Genomic DNA, 21,672 nt, shown 5'->3' on the forward strand with positions numbered 1-21,672 from the left:
TGTAGCTCCTGAAAATCCACTTTGAGTGCAGGGAGGTCAGAATCCAACAGCATCAGCAGTCCTTTTTCAGCCTGAATCAGATTTTTGCTCAGCTCCTTCAATTTCAGCCAGAAAAATACCTGAAATTACAGAAAAACACACAACTCATATTAAAGTCCAGAAATATAAATTTTTCCTAAAAACTAATGAAAATAGACTAAAAACTAACTAGAACATACCCAAAACTATATGAAATTAACCCCAAAAAGCGTATAAAATATCCGCTCATCACAACACCAAACTTAAACTGTTGCTTGTCCTCAAGCAACTAGACAAATAAAATAGAAGACTAATAGGTTGAGAAGCAATAATATCTCAGAGTTTTTGAGTGAAGCTCAGATTCTAATTTAGATGAGCGGGACTAGTAGCTTTTTGCTTCTGAACAGTTTTGGCATCTCACTTTATCCATTGAAGCTCAGAGTGATTGGCATCTATAGGAACTCAGAATTCAGATAGTGTTATTGATTCTCTTAGTTCAGTGTGATGATTCTTGAACATAGCTTTTTTATGAGTCTTGGCCGTGGCCCTAAGCACTTTGTTTTCCAGTATTACCACTGGATACATAAATGCCACAGACACATAACTGGGTGAACCTTTTCAGATTGTGACTCAGCTTTGCTAAAGTCCCCAATTAGAGGTGTCCAGAGTTCTTAAGCACACTCTTCTTTTTGCCTTGGACCTTGACTTTAACCGCTCAGTCTCAAGTTTTCACTTGACACCTACACGCCACAAGCACATGGTTAGGGACAGCTTGGTTTAGCCGCTTAGACCAGGATTTTATTCCTTTAGGCCCTCCTATCCACTGATGCTCAAAGCCTTGGGATCCTTTTTATTTGCCCTTGCCTTTTAGTTTTAAGGGTTATTGGCTTTTTGCTCTCGCCTCTTGGTTTTAAGAGCTTTTGGCTTTTTCTGCTTGGTTTTTCTTGTTCTTTTTTTTTTTTTCGTCTATATATTTTTTCTGCAAGCTTTGTCCTTTGCTGCTTTTTCTTGCTTCAAGAATCATTTTTATGATTTTTCAGATTATCAATAACATGTCTCATGTTCATCATTCTTTCAAGAGCCAACATATTTAACAGTCTTAAACAACAAATTCAAAAGACATATGCACTGTTCAAGCATTCATTCAGAAGACAGAAAGCATTGCCACCACATTTAACTAATTAGAATTTCTCTTATTAAAACTCGAAATTTTATTGCCTCTTATTCAAAAGATCTACTACTTTATTCATGTTTGCTGATGATGAGAAAAATAAACTATAGCTTAATTGGAGATAAAATCAAAATAGATACTAATTACTACTATATGACTCCTAAGGTAAACTTCTATAAGGACACTGTCACAGAGTTAAAGCAGAAATTAGAAATTAACAACCTTTATTCTGGGGGAACGGGGGTTCCTCTGATCCTTGGGGTGCTTGGTCCTACAAGAGAAGACTTTTGGCGCTTCAATTCCCTTAAGTCACGCCCCTGCTCCTCTTGTTCTTTAAACATATAGGTCAGCATTTGACTGTGTTCCTTCTGTTCTTTTATTATTTGCTCCATAGCTTCCCGTATCTTGGTAACGGACGTCTCAAGATACTCCCAGTATTCAGATTGAGGGATCTCTGGGAGGAATTCCTGTGCTCTCTTCTTGATGGGATCCTCCTGTGCTTGTTGTTTTTCCTTTGATGCTTTGGTGATTAGCTTTTCAATTAGGATATATTCAGTTATTCCCATCCTTACTCCAGCGTCCTTGCAGAGCAGAGAAATCACGCTTGGATAAGCCAACCTGGCCTCTTTAGAATTTTTGTTAGCAATTTTGTAGAGTTCAGTTGAAATCAGTTGATGAACCTCCACTTCCTTCCCCATCATGATGCAATGGATCATCACTGCTCTTTTAACTGTGACTTCAGAACGGTTGCTAGTGGGCAACAGAGAACGCCCAATGAAGTCCAGCCATCCTCTGGCGACTGGTTTGAGATCCTCTCTCTTGAGTTGATTTGGGACACCCTTTGTGTTGGTGGTCCACCTGGCTCCAGGGATACATATGTCCTCTAGAATCTTATCCAGGTCAATGTCTGCTCTCATCATCCTCCTGTTGAAGGAGTCTAGATCATCCTTTAGCTGAGGTAGCTTTAAGATCTCTCTGATCTTGTCAGGGGTGGTATGAAAAATCTTCCCTCTGACCATGGTCCGAAATTCATAGAAGGTAGTTCCAGATAGTTTTTGCTTGTCAGTCTGCCACATATTAGCATAGAACTCCTGGACCATGTTCCTTCCTACTTTCGTTTCAGGATTAGCTAGGACTTCCCAGTTTCTGATTCGAATTTGCTCCTGGATCTCCGGATATTCATCTTCTTTCAGATCGAATCTAACTTCCGGGATCACTGATCTCAGACCCATTACTTTAAGATAATGGTCTGAATGTTCTTTAGATAAGAACTTCCCTTGATTCCAAAGTGGTTTTGGAACGCTCTCTTTCTTGCCTCTTGGAGTGGGTTGTTTTCCTTTAGGAGCCATGATCTTAGTGATCTCGGATAAACACACCAAACTTAGAGGTTTGCTTGTCCTCAAGCAAAAGAAAAGAAAGGAGAGGGATAGAAGGAGAGCTAGGTGCAATTGTTGATGGAGGAGGAGGGAGGCCGAACCCAAATTTAAAGGGATGGGGGGTGGGTTTTCGAAAAATTGGAAAAGATAAGATAAAAAGATTGAGTTGAAAAAGATAAGATAGAAGATATAGTTTAATTTTGAAAAGATATGATAGATTTTTGAAAAAGATAAATCTGAATTTTGAAAAAGATAATATGGAGATTTGAAAAAGATATGGATTAGTTGAAAAGATTTTTGAGTGAAAAAGATAGATTTGTTTTCAGAAAAGTTTCGAAAAGAGTTTGGATTGAATTTGGAAAGAGGGATTTTTAGAAATTAAGGATTTTAGAAATCAGGGTTCTTAACATGTTCATGTAAAAATCATGCATTGAAACATAAAATTTGAAATTAAAATGGAAGTACGTGTGGAAAAATGAATTTGGCTCCTCCCTGCTGTCCTGGCGTTTGAACGCCCAAACACTGCCTGTTTTGGGCATTCAGCGCCCAAATGCTACTCTCTTGGGCATTCAACGCCCAGTTGCTGCCATTACTGGCGTTCAACGCCCAGTGGGTGCCCCTTTCTGGCGTTGAACGCCCAGATTGCTACCATCACTGGCGTTCAACGCCCAGTGGATGCCCATTTTGGGCGTTGAACGCCAAAAATATACTTTTACTGGTGTTTTCTTGCCAGTGAGCTCTTTTTCTCTGTTTTGTGTGCCGAGGTCTTCTGTAAATGATTATTTACCTTGTTGCCAATGAACTCTATATAAACAAATAAGAATAAAAATAGAAATAGGGAAAAATGCTTAGAGGATTGTTGCCCCATGGCTGGGTTGCCTCCCAGCAAGCGCTTCTTTATTGTCTTTAGCTGGACCTTGCTGAGCTTTTAATCTAGCTTCAGCCTTGAGCATTCTTGCTCATTGTTGCCTTCAAGATAATGCTTGATTCTCTGTCCATTGACAATGAACTTCTTATCAGAATCAATATCTTGAAGCTCCACATAACCATATGGTGACACACTTGTAATCACGTATGGTCCCCTCCACCGGGATTTCAGTTTCCTGGGGAATAGCCTGAGTCTAGAGTTAAACAACAGGACCTTCTGTCATGGTTCAAAGATTCTAGATGACAGCTTTCTGTCATGCCATTTTTTTTATTTTTCTTTATAAAGCTTGGCATTTTTGAAAGCTGTGAATCTGAATTCCTCTAGCTCATTTAGCTGGAGCAATCATTTTTCTCCTGCTAATTTGGCATCAAAGTTTAGGAATCTGGTTGCCCAGTAGGCCTTATGTTCCAGTTCCACGGGCAGGTGACATGCCTTACCATACACGAGTTGGTATGGAGAGGTCCCTATAGGGGTCTTGAATGCTGTCCTGTAAGCCCACAGAGCATCATCCAGGCTCCGTGCCCAATCCTTTCTACGGGTATTTACTGTCCGTTCCAGGATTCTCTTTAATTCTCTGTTAGAGACTTCAGCTTGCCCATTGGTTTGTGGGTGATATGGAGTGGCCACCTTGTGGCGAATTCCATACCGAACCATGGCAGAGTAAAGCTGTTTATTGCAGAAGTGAGTGCCCCCATCACTAATTAGTACTCTAGGGACACCAAACCTGCTAAAGATATGTTTCTGGAGGAACTTCAGCACTGTTTTAGTATCATTGGTGGGTGTGGCAATAGCCTCAACCCATTTTGATACATAGTCAACTGCCACCAGAATATAAGTGTTTGAGTATGATGGTGGGAAAGGTCCCATGAAGTCAATTCCCCATACGTCAAACAACTCAATTTTCAAGATTTCTTGTTGAGGCATGGCGTAACCATGAGGCAGGTTACCAGCTCTTTGGCAACTGTCACAGTTACGTACAAACTCTCGGGAATCTTTATAGAGTGTGGACCAATAGAAGCCAAATTGGAGGACCTTGGTGGCTGTTCTCTCACCTCCGAAATGGCCTCCATATTGAGATCCGTGGCAATGCCACAGGATCCTCTGTGCTTCTTCTCTAGGCACACACCTACGGATAATTCCGTCTGCACATCTCTTAAAGAGATAAGGTTCATCCCACAAGTAGTACTTTGCATCAGTAATTAATTTCTTCTTTTGTATCCTGTAGTACTCCTTGGGTATGAACCTTGCAGCTTTATAGTTTGCAATATCGGCAAACCATGGTGCTTTCTGAATGGCGAATAAATGCTCATCAGGAAACGTCTCAGAGATCTCAAGAGAAGGGAGGGACGTCCCTTCCACTGGCTCTATCTGGGACAGATGATCAGCCACTTGGTTCTCTGTCCCTTTTCTGTCTCTTATTTCTATATCAAACTCTTGCAGAAGCAATACCCATCTGATGAGCCTGGGTTTTGAATCCTACTTTGTGAGTAGATATTTAAGAGCAGCATGATCACTATACACAATCACTTTTGATCCTACTAAGTATGATCTGAACTTGTCAATGGCGTAAACCACTGCAAGTAGTTCTTTTTCTGTGGTTGTGTAATTTTTCTGGGCATCATTTAGAACGCGACTGGCATAATAAATAACATGCAGAAGCTTGTCATGCCTCTGTCCCAATACTGCACCAATGGCATGATCACTGGCATCACACATTAGCTCAAATGGTAATGTCCAGTCTGGTGCAGAAATGAATGGTGCTGTGACCAGCTTAGCTTTCAGTGTTTCAAACGCCTGCAGGCACTTTGTGTCAAACACAAATGGCGTGTCAGCAGCTAGCAGATTGCTTAGAGGTTTTGCGATTTTTGAAAAATCCTTTATAAACCTCCTATAGAATCTTGCATGCCCCAGAAAGCTTCTGATTGCCTTAACATTGGCAGGTGGTGGTAATTTTTCAATTACCTCTATTTTTGCTTGATCCACCTCTATTCCCTTGTTTGAGATTTTATGCCCAAGAACAATTCCTTCAGTCACCATGAAGTGACACTTTTCCCAGTTTAAAACTAGGTTGGTTTCTTGGCATCTTTTCAGAACAAGTTTCAGGTGATCAAGACAGGAGCTGAATGAGTCTCCATATACTGAGAAGTCATCCATGAAGACTTCCAGAAATTTTTCCACCATGTCAGAGAAAATAGAGAGCATGCATCTCTGGAAGGTTGCAGGCGCATTACATAGCCCAAATGGCATCCTTCTATAAGCAAACACTCCGGATGGACATGTGAATGCTGTTTTCTCTTGATCCTGGGGATCTACTGCAATCTGGTTATAACCTGAGTAGCCATCCAAAAAGCAGTAATAATCATGACCTGCTAGTCTTTCTAGCATCTGGTCTATGAATGGTAAAGGAAAATGATCCTTTCTGGTGGCTGTATTGAGCCTTCTGTAGTCAATACACATGCGCCACCCTGTAACTGTTCTTGTAGGAACCAGTTCATTTTTTTCATTATGAATCACTGTCATGCCTCCCTTTTTTGGGACGACTTGAACAGGGCTCACCCAGGGGCTATCAGAAATAGGATAAATAATCCCAGCCTCTAGTAACTTGGTGACCTCTTTCTGCACCACTTCCTTCATGGCTGGATTTAGCCGCCTCTGTGGTTGAACCACTGGTTTGGCATTATCCTCCAATAGGATTTTGTGCATGCATCTAGCTGGGCTTATGCCCTTAAGGTCACTTATGGACCACCCAAGAGCTGTCTTGTGTGTCCTTAGCACTTGAATAAGTGCTTCCTCTTCCTGTGAATTTAAAGCAGAGCTTATGATCACTGGAAAGGTGTCACCTTCTCCCAGAAATGCATATTTCAAGGATGGTGGTAGTGGCTTGAGCTCGGGTTTAGGAGGTTTTTCCTCTTTCAGAAGAAAGTTCAGAGGCTCTTTCATGTCCCCTGAATCCTCCAAATCAGGCTGAACATCTTTAAAGATGTCTTCCAACTCTGATTCGAGACTCTCAGCCATGTTGATCTCTTCTACCAAAGAGTCAATAAGATCAACTTTCATGCAGTCTGTTGATGTGTCTAGATGCTGCATGGCTTTGACAGCGTTCAACTTGAACTCATCACTGTTGACTCTCAGGGTTATTTCCCCCTGTTGGACGTCAATGAGGGATCGTCCAGTTGCTAGGAAGGGTCTTCCTAGAATGAGAGTAGCACTCTTGTGCTCCTCCATTTCCAGCACAACAAAGTCAGTGGGAAAGGCGAATGGCCCAACTCTGACAATCATGTCCTCAATCACGCCTGATGGGTATTTAGTGGAACCATCAGCAAGTTGGAGACATATCCGGGTTGGTTTAACTTCTTCAGTTAAGCCAAGCTTCCTGATAGTGGATGCAGGTATTAGGTTGATGCTTGCCCCAAGATCGCATAAAGCTGTCTTGGTGCAATTATCTTCTAATATGCATGGTATCAGAAAGCTCCCAGGGTCTTTAAGCTTTTCAGAAAGCTCTTCAGAATGACTGCACTGCATTCTTCAGTGAGGAGAACTCTTTCTGTTTCTCTCCAATCCTTCTTATGACTCAAGATCTCTTTCATGAACTTGGCATAAGAAGGTATTTGCTCAAGTGCTTCTACAAATGGAATCTTTATTTCAAGAGTCCTGAGGTAATCTGCAAAGTGAGCAAATTGCTTATCCTGCTCCTCTTTCCGGAGTTTTTGAGGATAAGGTATCTTGGCTTTATATTCTTCAACCTTAGTTGCTGTAGGTTTATTGCCTACAGAAGTGGTTGAAGAAGCCTTTTTAGAGGGGTTGTTATTAGCATTTGTGTGTGTCTGATCCCTCAATGGCACTTGAGTGCCAGAGTTAGAAGCTGGAGTGAAATTGGACGCCAGCTCCTTGTTTGCTCCTGGCGTCTGAACGCCAGAACTATGCCCTTTTTGGGCGTTCAGCGCCAGATCCTGCCCATTTTGGGCGTTCAACGCCAGATCCTTGCCCATTTCTGGCGTTGAACGCCAGTCCTGCTGTATCTCTGGCGTTGAACGTCAGTTTTGGCCATGGTCTGGGCATTCAGCGCCAGCCTTCCACTAATTTTCTGGCGTTTTAGTGCCAGAATTATTTTTCCCTGGGCTCTTACTGTCCTCAGGTGAATTTTGGGTGGTTTGCTCATTTCTTAGCTTTTTGCTGCCTTGAGGTGGTGTATTTAATGTTTTCCTACTTCTTAGTTGAACTGCTTGGCATTCCTCTGCTATTTGCTTTGACAGCTGCTGCTTTGTTCGCTTAAACTGTTCGTCCATATGTATATTAGCCATCCTTGTCTCTTGTAACCTGTCTTTAAATTCGGCTAGCTGCTTTGTTAGAAAGTCCAATTGCTGATTGAATTCAGCAGCTTGTTTTACAGGACTGAGTTCATCAGTTACTGTTTTAACCTCTTCATTCATGGAAGGGTTGCTGCTTAGGTACAGATGCTGATTCCTGGCAACTGTATCAATGAGCTCTTAAGCCTCTTCAATTGTCTTTCTCATGTGGATAGATCCACCAGCTGAGTAATCAAGAGACATCTGAGCTCCTTCTGCAAGCCCATAATAGAAGATGTCTAACTGAACCCACTCTGAAAACATTTCAGAGGGGCATTTTCGTAGCATCTCTCTGTATCTTTCCCAGGCATCATAAAGATATTCATTATCTCCTTGTTTAAAGCCTTGGATGTCCAGCCTTAGCTGTGTCATCCGTTTTGGGGGAAAGTACTGATTCAGGAATTTTTCTGTCAGCTGTTTCCATGTCTTTATGCTGGACTTAGGTTGGTTATTCAACTACCTCTTAGCTTGATCTTTTACATCAAATGGAAACAGTAATAGTCTGTAGACATCCTGATCTATTTCTTTATCATGTACTGTGTCAGCAATCTGTAGAAACTGTGCCAGAAACTCTGTAGGTTCTTCCTGTGGAAGACCGGAATACTGGCAACTTTGCTGCACCATGATAATGAGCTGAGGATTCAACTCAAAGCTACTGACTCCAATGGAGGGTATGCAGATGCTACTCCCATATGAAGCAGTAGAGGGGTTAGAATATGACCCCAGAGTCCTCCTGGACTGTTCATTTCCGCTTAGATCCATGATGGAGAAAGGGAGATGATGTAAAATAGAGAAAATATTTTTATTTATTTAATTTATTTATTTATTTCGAAAAAAAAATAAATTAAAATAAAATAAATAAAAATGGGTGAAGATTTTCGAAAAAATGAGGAGAGAGAAAGTGGTTAGGAAGTTTTGAAAAGGATATGATGATTTTTGAAAAAGGTTTTAAAATTAAAAAAAAATCTGAATTTTAAAGGAAATTTTCGAAAGATTGCTTAAAAATAGAGAGAAAAAATATTTTTGAATTTAAAGAGGAGAGAGAAAAACAATAAGATAGCACAAGATTTAAAATTTTTAGATCTGATGCTTCTTGTTTTCGAAAATTTTTAAGGAAAAACACTAAGGAACACCAAACTTAAAATTTTTTAGAAAACCAAAATAAATTTTCGAAAATTTTTTTTTTTTGAAAAATCAACAAGAAAACACCAAACTTAAAGTTTGGCACAAAATTTAATAGAGAAAATATTATTTATGAAAAAGATTTTAAAAAGAGTGTACCCAACTGCCACGGGCTTAGACTAATGCTCTAGCCAACTGGGCAGAAAATGTAACACTTGTTTTAAAGAAGGATATTTTTAACCAAGAACAATAATAAGAGACTCTAAACCAAAAAGAAAAATTTTCCTAATCTAAGCAACAAAATAATCCGTTAGTTGTTCAAACACGAACAATCCCCGGGAACGGCGCCAAAAACTTGGTGCACGAATTGTGAATCACACTTTTCACAACTCGTACTACTAACCAGCAAGTGCACTGGGTCGTCCAAGTAATACCTTACGTGAGTAAGGGTCGAATCCCATGGAGATTTTTGGTTTGAAGCAATCTATGGTTATCTTGTAAATCTTAGTCAGGAAGTCAATTATGTTTATCAGTTGAATTGCGAATAAACAAGAGAGCATGGATTAAAGGTTACTTGTTGTGCAGTAATGGAGAATATGTTGGAGTTTTGGAGATGCTTTGTCTTCTGAATCTCTGCTTTCCTCTGTCTTCTGATTCATGCACGCACATCCTCCTATGGCAAGCTGTGTGTTGGTGGATCACCGTTGTCAATGGCTACCTTCCATCCTTCCTAGTTAAGCTGAACGTTGGCCCTCCAACATTGAGTCAAATGCCAATGATAGCAAAGTTTCTGGTTTTTCTGGTTTTCTTCTAAATGGCGTTTGAGTCAACGTTGGCAATCAAACGTTGACTCCAACGTGAAGCATCAGAATTCACAATTCAAACAGATCTCTTCTCAACAGCAAGGTAAACCAATTGGAGCAACTTCAACCCAATTCCATCAAGGCCAAAAGCCCAATTTAGAGATTGAAGATCAAGGGAAGAACGTGTATAAATAGCTTAGAATTTAAGTTAGAAAGAACTTTAACTTCACTTTTCACTTCCGGTTCATTTTAATTTCTTTCAATTCAGCAATGTATCTTTAAATTTCAATTTCCATTTTGAGAGCTATGAACAACTAAGCCCCTTTCATTGGGTTAGAGAAGCTATCCATAATTGTAATTCTTCGGATCCTTGAGAGAGGGATGAAGAATTCATGCTAGAATTGCTTTCTCACATTGGATTAGATTGGGGGTTGGATGGATATAGTGACATGTAATCCTACCAATACTTTGATCTATGAATTTGTGTGGTATAGTCAGTGACCGAACTTCAACTCTTCCCATGAGCAATTAAATCAAGACATTGGGCAATCGTTCATGCTTAGAGAGATTGGTAAGCCAAGACATTGGGATCCAATAATCTAAATTGTCAAGCAATGTCAATGAATGCATTGATTGAGGAAGAGATGAAAATGATTTGATCTGAAGAGTTCAATATCTCCCGAAACCCAACGAATCCCCTATTTCTGATCTTACCCATTCTTTTACATTTTGCTCTTTAATTTCATGCTAATCCCCATTCCCATTTAACTTATAGCAATTTAAGATTCTGTCATTTAATTTCTTGCAATTTAAGTTTTCCGCCAATTTTACTTTCTGCAATCTCAACCAAATCTGATTTTGCTCAACTAGCACAATTTTCCAATTAACATTGATCAATCTACCAATCCCTGTGGGATTCGAACTTACTCTACTGTGAGTTTTTACTTGACGACGAACTGGTGCACTTGCCGGTAGGAAATTGTTGAGAGACGGTTTCCGAGTGAATCAAGTTTATGGCACCGTTGTCGAGGATTGGTTTTGTATTGACAATTATTAATTGGAGGATAATTATATTGAGCACTTTTCTTTTTGATGAGCGGATAATTTATACGCTTTTTGGCATTGTTTTTAGTATGTTTTTAGTAGGATCTAGTTACTTTTAGGGATTTTTTTATTAGTTTTCATGTTAAATTCACATTTCTGGACTTTACTATGAGTTTGTGTGTTTTTCTATGATTTCAGGTATTTTCTGGCTGAAATTGAGGGACTTGAGCAAAAATCAGATTCAGAGGTTGAAGAAGGACTGCTGATGCTGTTGGATTCTGACTTCCCTGCACGCAAAGTGGATTTTCTGGAACTACAGAACTCTAAATGTCGCGCTCTCAACGGCGTTGGAAATTAGACATCCAGGGCTTTCCAGCAATATATAATAGTCCATACTTTGCCCAAGTTTAGATGACGCAAAAGGGCGTTGAACGCGAGTTCTACGCTGCAGTCTGGAGTTAAACGCCAGAAACACGTCACGAACCAGAGTTGAACGCCAAAAACACGTTACAACTTGGTGTTCAACTCCAAAAGAAGCCTCTGCACGTGTAAACTTCAAGCTCAGCCCAAGCACTTACCAAGTGGGCCCCGGAAGTGGATTTATGCATCAATTACTTACTTCTGTAAACCCTAACAGCTAGTTTAGTATAAATAGGACTTTTTACTATTGTATTTGATATATGATTTTTAGTTTATCTTTGGATCATATTGATCACGTTGGGGGCTGGCCATTCGGCCATGCCTGAACCTTCATCACTTATGTATTTTCAACGGTAGAGTTTCTGCACTCCATAGATTAAGGTGTGGAGCTCTGCTGTTCCTCATGATTTAATGCAAAGTACTACTGTTTTTCTATTCAATTCATCTTATTCCGCTTCTAAGTTATGCACCCAAGAACATGATGAATGTGATGATTATGTGACGCTCATCATCATTCTCACTTATGAACGCGTGCCTGACAGACACTTCTGTTCTACATGCAAACAAGCTAGAATGAGTATCTCTTAGATATCTAACACAGAGGACCGAGTCCGAGATATTAGAATCTTCATGGTATAAGTTAGAACCCATGGATGGCCATTCCTGAGATCCAGAAAGTATAAACCTTGTCTGTGGTATTTCGAGTAGGATCTGGGAAGGGATGGCTGTGACGAACTTCAAACTCGCGAGTGCTGGGCGTAGTGACAGACTCAAAAGGAGGGTGAATTCTATTCCAGTATGATCGAGAACCTCCAGATGATTAGCCGTGCTGTAACAGAGCATTTGGACCTTTTTCACAGAGAGGATGAGATGTAGCCATTGACAACGGTGATGCCTTACAGATAGCTTGCCATGGAAAGGGGTAGGAATGATTGGATGAAGACAGCAGGAAAGCAGAGGTTCACAGGAACGAAAGCATTTCTATACGCTTATCTGAAATTCTCACCAATGATTTACATAAGTATTTCTATCTTTATTTTCTGTTTATTTATTATTATTATTCAAAAACTCCATAACCATTTGATATCCGCCTGACTAAGATTTACAAGATGACCATAGCTTGCTTCATACCAACAATTTCCATGGGATCGACCCTTACTCACGTAAGGTTTTATTACTTGGACGACATAGTGCACTTGCTGGTTAGTTGTATCAAAGTTGTGAATGAAAAACGATTTATTAAGACGTGCGTACTGAGTTTTTGGCGCCGTTGCCTGAGATCACAATTTCGTGCACCAAGTTTTTGGCGCCATTGCCATGGATTGTTCGAGTTTGGACAACTGACTGTTCATCTTGTTGCTCAGATTAGGTAATTTTCTTCTTGTCCCAACTTTTATTTTGTTTTCAAAAAGCTTTCAAAAATCTTCCAAAAATTTTTCCTTTATTTTCGAAAAAAAAAATAAAAATAAATCTTTTCAAATGAATTCTAGTGTTTCAGATGATGCTTTTATCATCACAGGAGCTAGTTGATTCCCATCAATTTGGCTGTTGTATGTAATGTCCTGCTGAAGCTTATTCTACGCTGTCTAATCTCTTTAGACTAACTTTGCATGATTCCTAGGAATTCTTATTAAAAATTTTGAAATCCTTAATTTCTTTTTTTAAAATAATTTTTGAAAATCCAAAAAAAAATTATAAAATCATAAAAACCAAAAATATTTTATGTTACTTGTTTGAGTCTTGAGTCAAGTTTTAAGTTTGGTGTCAATTGCATCTTTTTAATTTTCTAAAAATTATTTTCAAAAATTTCATGCATTGCATTCTTCATGATCTTCAAGTTGTTCTTGGCCAGTTGTCTTGTTTGATCTTCATGTTTTCTTGTTTTGTGTCTTTCCTTGTTTTTCATATGCATTCTTGAATTATTAGTGTCTAAAGAATAAAAATTTTTAAGTTTGGTGTCTTGCATGTTTTCTTTTCTTGAAAATTTTTCAAAAATAAGTTCTTGGTGTTCATCTTGACATTCAAAGTGTTCTTGGTGTTCATCTTGACATTCATAGTGTTCTTGCATTCATCACATATTTTGATCCAAAATTTTCATGCATTAAGTCTTTGGGTTGGTTTTCTCTTTCTTCATTGAAAATTCAAAAATCAAAAAAATATCTTTCCCTTATTTTACTCATAAATTTTCAAAAATTTGAGTTGAATTTTTCAAAACTTTTTAAAATTTAGTTGTTTATTATGAGTCAAATCAAATTTTCAATTTAAAAATTCTATCTTTTTCAAATCTTTTTAAAAAAATCAAATCTTCTTCATTTTTCTTATTTATTTTCGAAAATTATAAAAATATTTTTCAAAAATCTTTTTCTTAATTCTATCTCATAATTTTCGAAAATATTATCAACAATTAATGTTTTGATTCAAAAATTCCAAAATTGTTACTTTCTTGTTAAGAAAGATTCAAACTTTAAGTTCTAGAATCATATCTTGTGATTACTTGTGAGTCAAGTCATTAATTTTGATTTTAAAATTCAAATCTTTTTCAAAACTAATTTTAATCATATCTTTCAATCATATCATTTTAAATTTCAATCATATCATTTTCAAAAACAAATTTTAAAACTTTTTCAATCAATCTTATCTTTTTTATTTCAATCATATCTTTTTCAAAACCACCTAACTACTCTTCCCTTTCTAGTTTTCGAAAATACCTCCCTCTTTTTCAAAAATTCTTTTTAGTTAATTAATTGTTTAAATTTTAATTTTAATTCTCCTTTAATTTTCAAAAATCATCAACTTCTTTTCAAAAATTAATTTTCAAAATTCCCTCTCCCTCATCTCCTTCTATTTATTTATTCATCTACTAACACTTCTCTCCCATCCAAAAATTCGAACACCACCTCCCTCTCTGTGTTCGAGTTTTTCCTCTTCTCCTCTTTACATTACATTTTTTTCTTCTTCTACTCACACAAAGGAACCTCTCTCCACTGAGGCAAAGAGGATCCCTATTATTTTCTGTTTTCTTCTTTTTCATATGAGCAGGAGCAAGGACAAGAACATTCTTGTTGAAGCAGATCCTGAACCGGAAAGGACTCTGAAAAGGAAACTAAGAGAAGCTAAAATACAACAATCTAGAGACAACCTTAAAGGAATTTTCGAACAGGAAGAGGAGATGGCAGCCAAAAATGATAATAATGCAAGGAGGATGCTTGGTGACTTTACTGCACCTAATTTCAATTTACATGGAAGAAGCATCTCCATCCCTGCCATTGGAGCAAACAACTTTGAGCTGAAACCTCAATTAGTTTTACTGATGCAGCAGAACTGCAAGTTTCATGGACTTCCATCTGAAGATCCTTTTCAGTTCTTAACTGAATTTTTGCAGAATTGTGATACTGTTAAGACCAATGGGGTTGATCCCGAGGTCTACAGGCTCATACTTTTCCCTTTTGCTGTAAGAGACAGAGCTAGAGTATGGTTGGACTCTCAACCTAAAGATAGCCTGAACTCTTGGGATAAACTGGTAACGGCTTTCTTAGCCAAGTTCTTTCCTCCTCAAAAGCTGAGTAAGCTTAGAGTGGATGTTCAAACCTTCAGACAGAAAGAAGGTGAATCCCTCTATGAAGCTTGGGAGAGATACAAGCAATTGACCAAAAAGTGTCCTTCTGACATGCTTTCAGAATGCACCATCCTGGATATATTCTATGATGGTCTGTCTGAATTAGCTAAGATATCATTGGATACTTCTGCAGGTGGATCCATTCACCTAAAGAAAACGCCTACAAAAGCTCAAAAACTTATTGACATGGTTGCTAACAACCAGTTTATGTACACTTCTGAGAGGAATCCTGTGAGTAATGAGACGCCTCAGAAGAAGGGAGTTCTTGAAATTGATGCTCTGAATGCCATATTGGCTCAGAACAAACTATTGACTCAGCAGGTCAATATGATTTCTCAGAGTCTGAATGGAATGCAAGCTGCATCCAACAGTACTCAAGAGGCATCTTCTAAAGAAGAAGCTTATGATCTTGAGAACCCTACAATAGCAGAGGTGAATTACATGGGTGAACCTTATGGAAACACCTATAATCCCTCATGGAGAAATCATCCAAATTTCTCATGGAAGGATCAATAAAAGCCTCAACAAGGCTTTAATAATGGTGGAAGAAATAGGTTTAACAATAGTAAATCTTTTCCATCATCCACTCAGCAACAGACAGAGAATTATGAGCAGAATCCATCTTGCTTAGCAAATTTAGTCTTTGATCTATCTAAGGCCGCTGTGAGTTTCATGAATGAAACAAGGTCTTCCATTAGAAATTTGGAAGCACAAGTGGGCCAGCTGAGTAAAGGAATCACTGAAACCCCTCCTAGTACTCTCCCAAGCAATACAGAAGAGAATCCAAAGAGTGAGTGCAAAGCCATTGATATAACAATCATGGCCGAACTTGCAAGGGAGGAAGAGGACGTGAATCCCAGTGAGGAAGACCTCCTGGGACGTCCAGAGATCAATAAGGAGTTTCCCTCTAAGGAACCAAAGGACTCTGAGGCTCATCTGGAGACCATAGAGATTCTATTAAACCTCCTTATGCCATTCATGAGATCTGATGAGTATTCTTCTTCTACAGAGAATGAGGATGTTACTGAAGAGCAAGTTGCCAAGTACCTTGGTGCAATCATGAAGTTGAATGCCAAATTATTTGGTAATGAGACTTGGGAAGATGAACCTCCCTTGCTCATCAATGAACTGAGTGATCTGGATCAACTGACATTGCCTCAGAAGAAACAGGATCCTGGAAAGTTCTTAATACCTTGTACCATAGGCAGCATGACCTTTGAGAAGGCTCTATGTGACCTGGGGTCAGGAATAAACCTCATGCCACTCTCTATAATGGAGAAACTGGAAATCTTTGAGGTACAAGCTGCTAAAATCTCATTAGAGATGGCAGACAATTCTAGAAAACAGGCTTATAGATAAGTAGAGGACATGTTAGTAAAGGTTGAAGGCCTTTACATCCCTGCTGATTTCATAATCCTAGATACTGGAAAGGATGAGGATGAATCCATCATCCTTGGAAGACCCTTCCTAGCCACAGCAAGAGCTGTGATTGATGTGGACAGAGGAGAATTGGTCCTTCAACTAAATGAGGATAACCTTATGTTTAAAACTCAAGGATCTCCTTCTATAACCATGGAGAGGAAGCATGAAAAGCTTCTCTCACTGCAGAGTCAACCAAAGCCCCCACAGTCAAACTCTAAGTTTGGTGTTGAACTCCCACATCCAAACTCTAAGTTTGGTGTTGGTAGTCTATAAAATTGACCTGATCACCTGTGTGGCTCCATGAGAGCCCACTGTCAAGCTATTGACATTAAAGAAGTGCTTGTTGGGAGGCAACCCAATGTTATTTAATCATTTTTATTTTATTTTCTCTTTGTTATTTCATGTTTTATTAGGTTGATGATCATGTGGAGTCATAAAAACTACTGAAAAATCAAAAATAGAATAAAAAACAGCATTGAAAATAGAACACCCTGGAGGAAGGGCTTACTGGCGTTTAAACGCCAGTAAGGAGCATCTGGCTGGCGTTCAATGCCAGAACAGAGCATGGAGCTGGCGCTGAACGCCAGAAACAAGCATGAAGCTGGCGTTCAACGCCAGAAACATGCTGCATATGGGCGTTGAACGCCCAGAACAAGCATCACTTCGGCGTCTAAACGCCAGAAATGCATGCAAAGGCATTTTACATGCCTAATTGGTGCAGGGATGTAAATCCTTGACACCTCAGGATCTGTGGACCCCACAGGATCCCCACATACCTCCACTCACCTTCCCTCCTCATAATCCTATATCACCCTCTCTCTCTCCATTCATAGTCATCCCTTCTGTTTTCCATTCACCACTCACATCCATATACCCCACCTACCTTAAAAAATTCAAAATCTCTTTCCCACCCAATCCCACCCATATAGACGAATACACACATCCCTCCATCTCCTCCATATCTTCTTCTTCTTCTATTCTTTTTTCTTTTGCTCGAGGGCGAGCAACATTCTAAGTTTGGTGTGGTAAAAGCATAGCTTTTTTTGTTTTTCCATAACCATTGATGACACCTAAGGCCAGAGAAACCTCTAGAAAGAGGAAAAGGAAGAAAAAAGCTTCCACCTCCGAGTCATAGGAGATGGAGAGATTCATCTCAAGGGTCTATAGCTCAGTGGTAGAACATTTGACTGCAAATCAAGAGATCCCTGAGATACCTCAGGGGATACATTTTCCTCCACACAATTATTGGGGACAACTAAGGGTGGAACATCAAGATCACTCCATCATCCTCCATGAAATTAGAGAAGATCAAAGAGCAATGAGGGAGGAGCAACAAAGACAAGGAAGAGACATAGAAGAGCTCAAGGACATCATTGGTTCCTCAATAAGGAAACGCCACCATCACTAAGGTGGACTCATTCCTTGTTCTCAAATTTTCTGTTTTTCGTTTTCTTTATGTTAAGTGCTTATCTATGTTAGTATCTTATTACATGATCATTAGTATTTAGTAACTTTGTCTTAAAGTTATGAATGTCCTATGAATCCATCACCTCTCTTAAATGAAAAATGTTTTTAATTCAAAAGAACAAGATGTACATGAGTTTCGAATTTATCCTTGAACTTAGTTTAATTATATTGATGTGGTGACAATACTTTTTGTTTTCTGAATGAATGCTTGAACAGTGCATATGTCTCTTGAAGTTGTTGTTTATGAATGTTAAATATGTTGGCTCTTGAAAGAATGATGACAAGGAGACATGTTATTTGATAATCTGAAAAATCATAAAAATGATTCTTGAAGCAAGAAGAAGCAGTGAATACAAAGCATGCAGAAAAAAAAAAGAAGAGAAAAAAAATGGCAAAAATAAAAAGAGAAAAAGAAAAAGCAAGCAGAAAAAGCCAATAGCCCTTAAAAACAAAAGGCAAGGGTAATAAAAAGGATCCAAGGCTTTGAGCATCAGTGGATAGGAGGGCCTAAAGGAATAAAATCCTGGCCAAAGCGGCTAAACCAAGCTGTCCCTAACCGTGTGCTTGTGGCGTGAAGGTGTCAAGTGAAAACTTGAGACTGAGCGGTTAAAGTCAAGGTCCAAAGCAAAAAGAAGAGTGTGCTTAAGAACCCTGGACACCACTAATTGGGGACTTTAGCAAAGCTGAGTCACAATCTGAAAAGGTTCACCCAGTTATGTGTCTGTGGCATTTGTATATCCGGTGGTAATACTGGAAAACAAAGTGCTTAGGGCCACGGCCAAGACTCACAAAGTAGCTGTGTTCAAGAATCAACATACTGAACTAGGAGAATCAATAACACTATCTGAACTCTGAGTTCCTATAGATGCCAATCATTCTGAACTTCAATGGATAAAGTGAGATGCCAAAACTATTCAAGAGGCAAAAAGCTACAGGTCTCGCTCATCTGATGGGAGCAATGTTTCATTGATATTTTGGAATTTATAGTATATTCTCTTCTTTTAATCCTATTTGATTTTCAGTTGCTTGGGGACAAGCAACAATTTAAGTTTGGTGTTGTGATGAGCGGATAATTTATACGCTTTTTGGCATTATTTTTATTATGTTTTTAGTAGGATCTAGTTACTTTTAGGGATGTTTTTATTAGTTTTTATGTTAAATTCACATTTCTGGACTTTACTATGAGTTTGTGTGTTTTTCTGTGATTTCAGGTATTTTCTGGCTGAAATTGAGGGACTTGAGCAAAAATCAGATTCAGAGGTTGAAGAAGGACTGCTGATGCTGTTGGATTCTGACCTCCATGCACTCAAAGTGGATTTTCTGGAGCTACATAACTCTAAATGGCACGCTCTCAACAGAGTTGGAAAGTAGACATCCAGGGCTTTGCAGCAATATATAATAGTCCATACTTTGCCCAAGTTTAGATGACGCAAAAGGGCGTTGAACGCCAGTTCTACGCTGCAGTCTGGAGTTAAACGCCAGAAACACGTCACGAAACAGAGTTGAACGCCAAAAACATGTTACAACTTGGCGTTCAACTCCAAAAGACGCCTCTACACATGTAAACTTCAAGCTCAGCCCAAGCACTCGCCAAGTGGGCCCCGGAAGTGGATTTATGCATCAATTACTTACTTTTGTAAATCCTAGCTGCTAGTTTAGTATAAATAGGACTTTTTACTATTGTATTTGATATATGATTTTTAGTTTATCTTTGGATCATATTGATCACGTTAGGGGCTGGCCATTCGGCCATGCCTGAACCTTCATCACTTATGTATTTTCAACGGTAGAGTTTCTGCACTCCATAGATTAAGGTGTGGAGCTCTGCTGTTCCTCATGATTTAATGCAAAGTACTACTGTTTTTCTATTCAATTCAACTTATTCCGCTTCTAAGATATTCATTCGCACGCAAGAACATGATGAATGTGATGATTATGTGACGCTCATCATCATTCTCACTTATGAACGCGTGCCTGACAAACACTTCCGTTTACATGCAAACAAAGCTAGAATGAGTATCTCTTAGATATCTAATATAGAGGACCGAGTCCGAGATATTAGAATCTTCGTTGTATAAGTTAGAACCCATGGATGGCCATTCCTGAGATCCGGAAAATCTAAACCTTATCTGTGGTATTCCGAGTAGGATCTGGGAAGGGATGGCTGTGACGAACTTCAAACTCGCGAGTGCTGGGCATAGTGACAGACGCAAAAGGAGGGTAAATCCTATTCCAGTATGATCGAGAACCTCTAGATGATTAGCCGTGCCGTGACAGAGCATTTAGACCTTTTTCACAGAGAGGATGGGATGTAGCCATTAACAACGGTGATGCCTTACAGAAAGCTTGCCATGGAAAGGAGTAGGAATGATTGGATGAAGGCAGCAGGAAAGCAGAGGTTCAGAGGAATGAAAGCATCTCTATACGCTTATCTGAAATTCTCACCAATGATTTACATAAGTATTTTTATCCTTATTTTCTGTTTATTTATTATTATTATTCGAAAACTCCATAACAATTTGATATCCGCTTGACTGAGATTTACAAGATGACCATAGCTTGCTTCATACCAACAATCTTCGTGGGATCGACCCTTACCCACGTAAGGTTTTATTACTTGGATGACCTATTGCACCTGCTGGTTAGTTGTATCGAAGTTGTGAATGAAAAACGATTTATTAAGACGTGCGTACTGAGTTTTTGGCACCGTTGCCTGAGATCACAATTTCATGCACCACTTTTCTTTTGAATTTTAATTTTAGTTGTTCATTTTTGTTCTCTGCAATCTTTAGTTGTTTTTCTTTAATTTTACCTTACTTCTTTACTTCTAGCAAGCTAACCCACTAACCATTTTATAAATTACTCTAACCAAGCTAACTATACTCTATTTTAGTGGACTCTGCAATTGCTGTTTCTTGTACTTGTTCATTATATGACAGGTAGAAGAGAGGCCTCAACCTCATTTGATAGTGAACCAGAAAGAACCTTCCTGAGATTAAGGAGGGAACTAAGAGGAAAGAGGGCTGTTGGTGTAGAAGAAGAAGAGGAAGACTTAGATATAACCATGGAGGATGATATGGAAAACCATCATGAAGGAGTGGTGAATAACCATGCCAGAAGAGGTGGAGCCAACCCTGTTGGACAAGAGAGGAGAGTTTTGGGATCATACATCAATCTAAACCCAGGAAACTGTGGTAGCAGCATTCAAAAGCCAACTATCAATGCTAATAACTTCGAATTGAAGCCCCAGCTCATAACTCTTGTGCAAAACAACTGTTCTTTCAGAGGAAGTGCCCAAGAGGATCCTAATGAGCATCTTACTAAATTCCAAAGGATATGTGACACAGTTAAATCTACTGGTGTTCATCCTGACACCTATAGATTGCTACTATTTCCATTTTCTTTGAGGGACAAAGCATCAAAGTGGCTAGAATCATTTCCCAAAGAATGCCTGACAACTTGAGAGGATGCGGTGAATAGATTATTGACAAGGTTCTACCCTCCACAAAAAGTTAACAGGCTGAGAACTAAAGTGCAGACATTCAGACAGTAAGATGGTGAGACTATTTATGAAGCCTGGGAGAGATTCAAGGATTTGACAAGAAAATGCCCTGTAATATATTTAATGACTGGGTACAACTTCATATCTTCTATGAAGGGCTGAATTGTGAATCAAAAAAAGCTATAGACCACTCATCTGGAGGTTCCCTTAACAAGAAGAAGACCATTGAAGTAGCCATTGATGTTATGGAGACAGTGGCTGACAATGAGTATTTTTATGCCTCAGATAGGAGCAACAAGAGGGGAGTCTTGGAATTATACCAAATGGATGCAATCCTGGCCCAGAACAAGATGATCACCAAGCAACTGGCTGAATTAACCAAGCAAATGGTGAAGAATCAGGCTGCAACTATCCACAGTCAACCATCACCTCAAGGA

At 39.0% G+C, this 21,672-nt stretch overlaps 2 non-coding genes across 2 annotated transcripts; both read right to left on the bottom strand.

Annotated features, from left to right (window-relative positions):
- Positions 1–14,793: 14,793 nt before the first annotated feature.
- LOC112760359 (small nucleolar RNA R71) lies at positions 14,794–14,901 on the bottom strand. Its single transcript, XR_003180804.1, has one exon. It is a non-coding gene; the product is annotated as a small nucleolar RNA R71 (small nucleolar RNA).
- Positions 14,902–21,250: 6,349 nt separating this feature from the next.
- LOC112760750 (small nucleolar RNA R71) lies at positions 21,251–21,353 on the bottom strand. The gene has a single exon (XR_003181175.1). It is a non-coding gene; the product is annotated as a small nucleolar RNA R71 (small nucleolar RNA).
- Between the last annotated feature and the right edge of the window lie 319 nt (positions 21,354–21,672).

The sequence above is a fragment of the Arachis hypogaea genome, chromosome 16 (assembly GCF_003086295.3).
Source record: "Arachis hypogaea cultivar Tifrunner chromosome 16, arahy.Tifrunner.gnm2.J5K5, whole genome shotgun sequence".
NCBI classification, from domain to species: domain Eukaryota; kingdom Viridiplantae; phylum Streptophyta; class Magnoliopsida; order Fabales; family Fabaceae; genus Arachis; species Arachis hypogaea.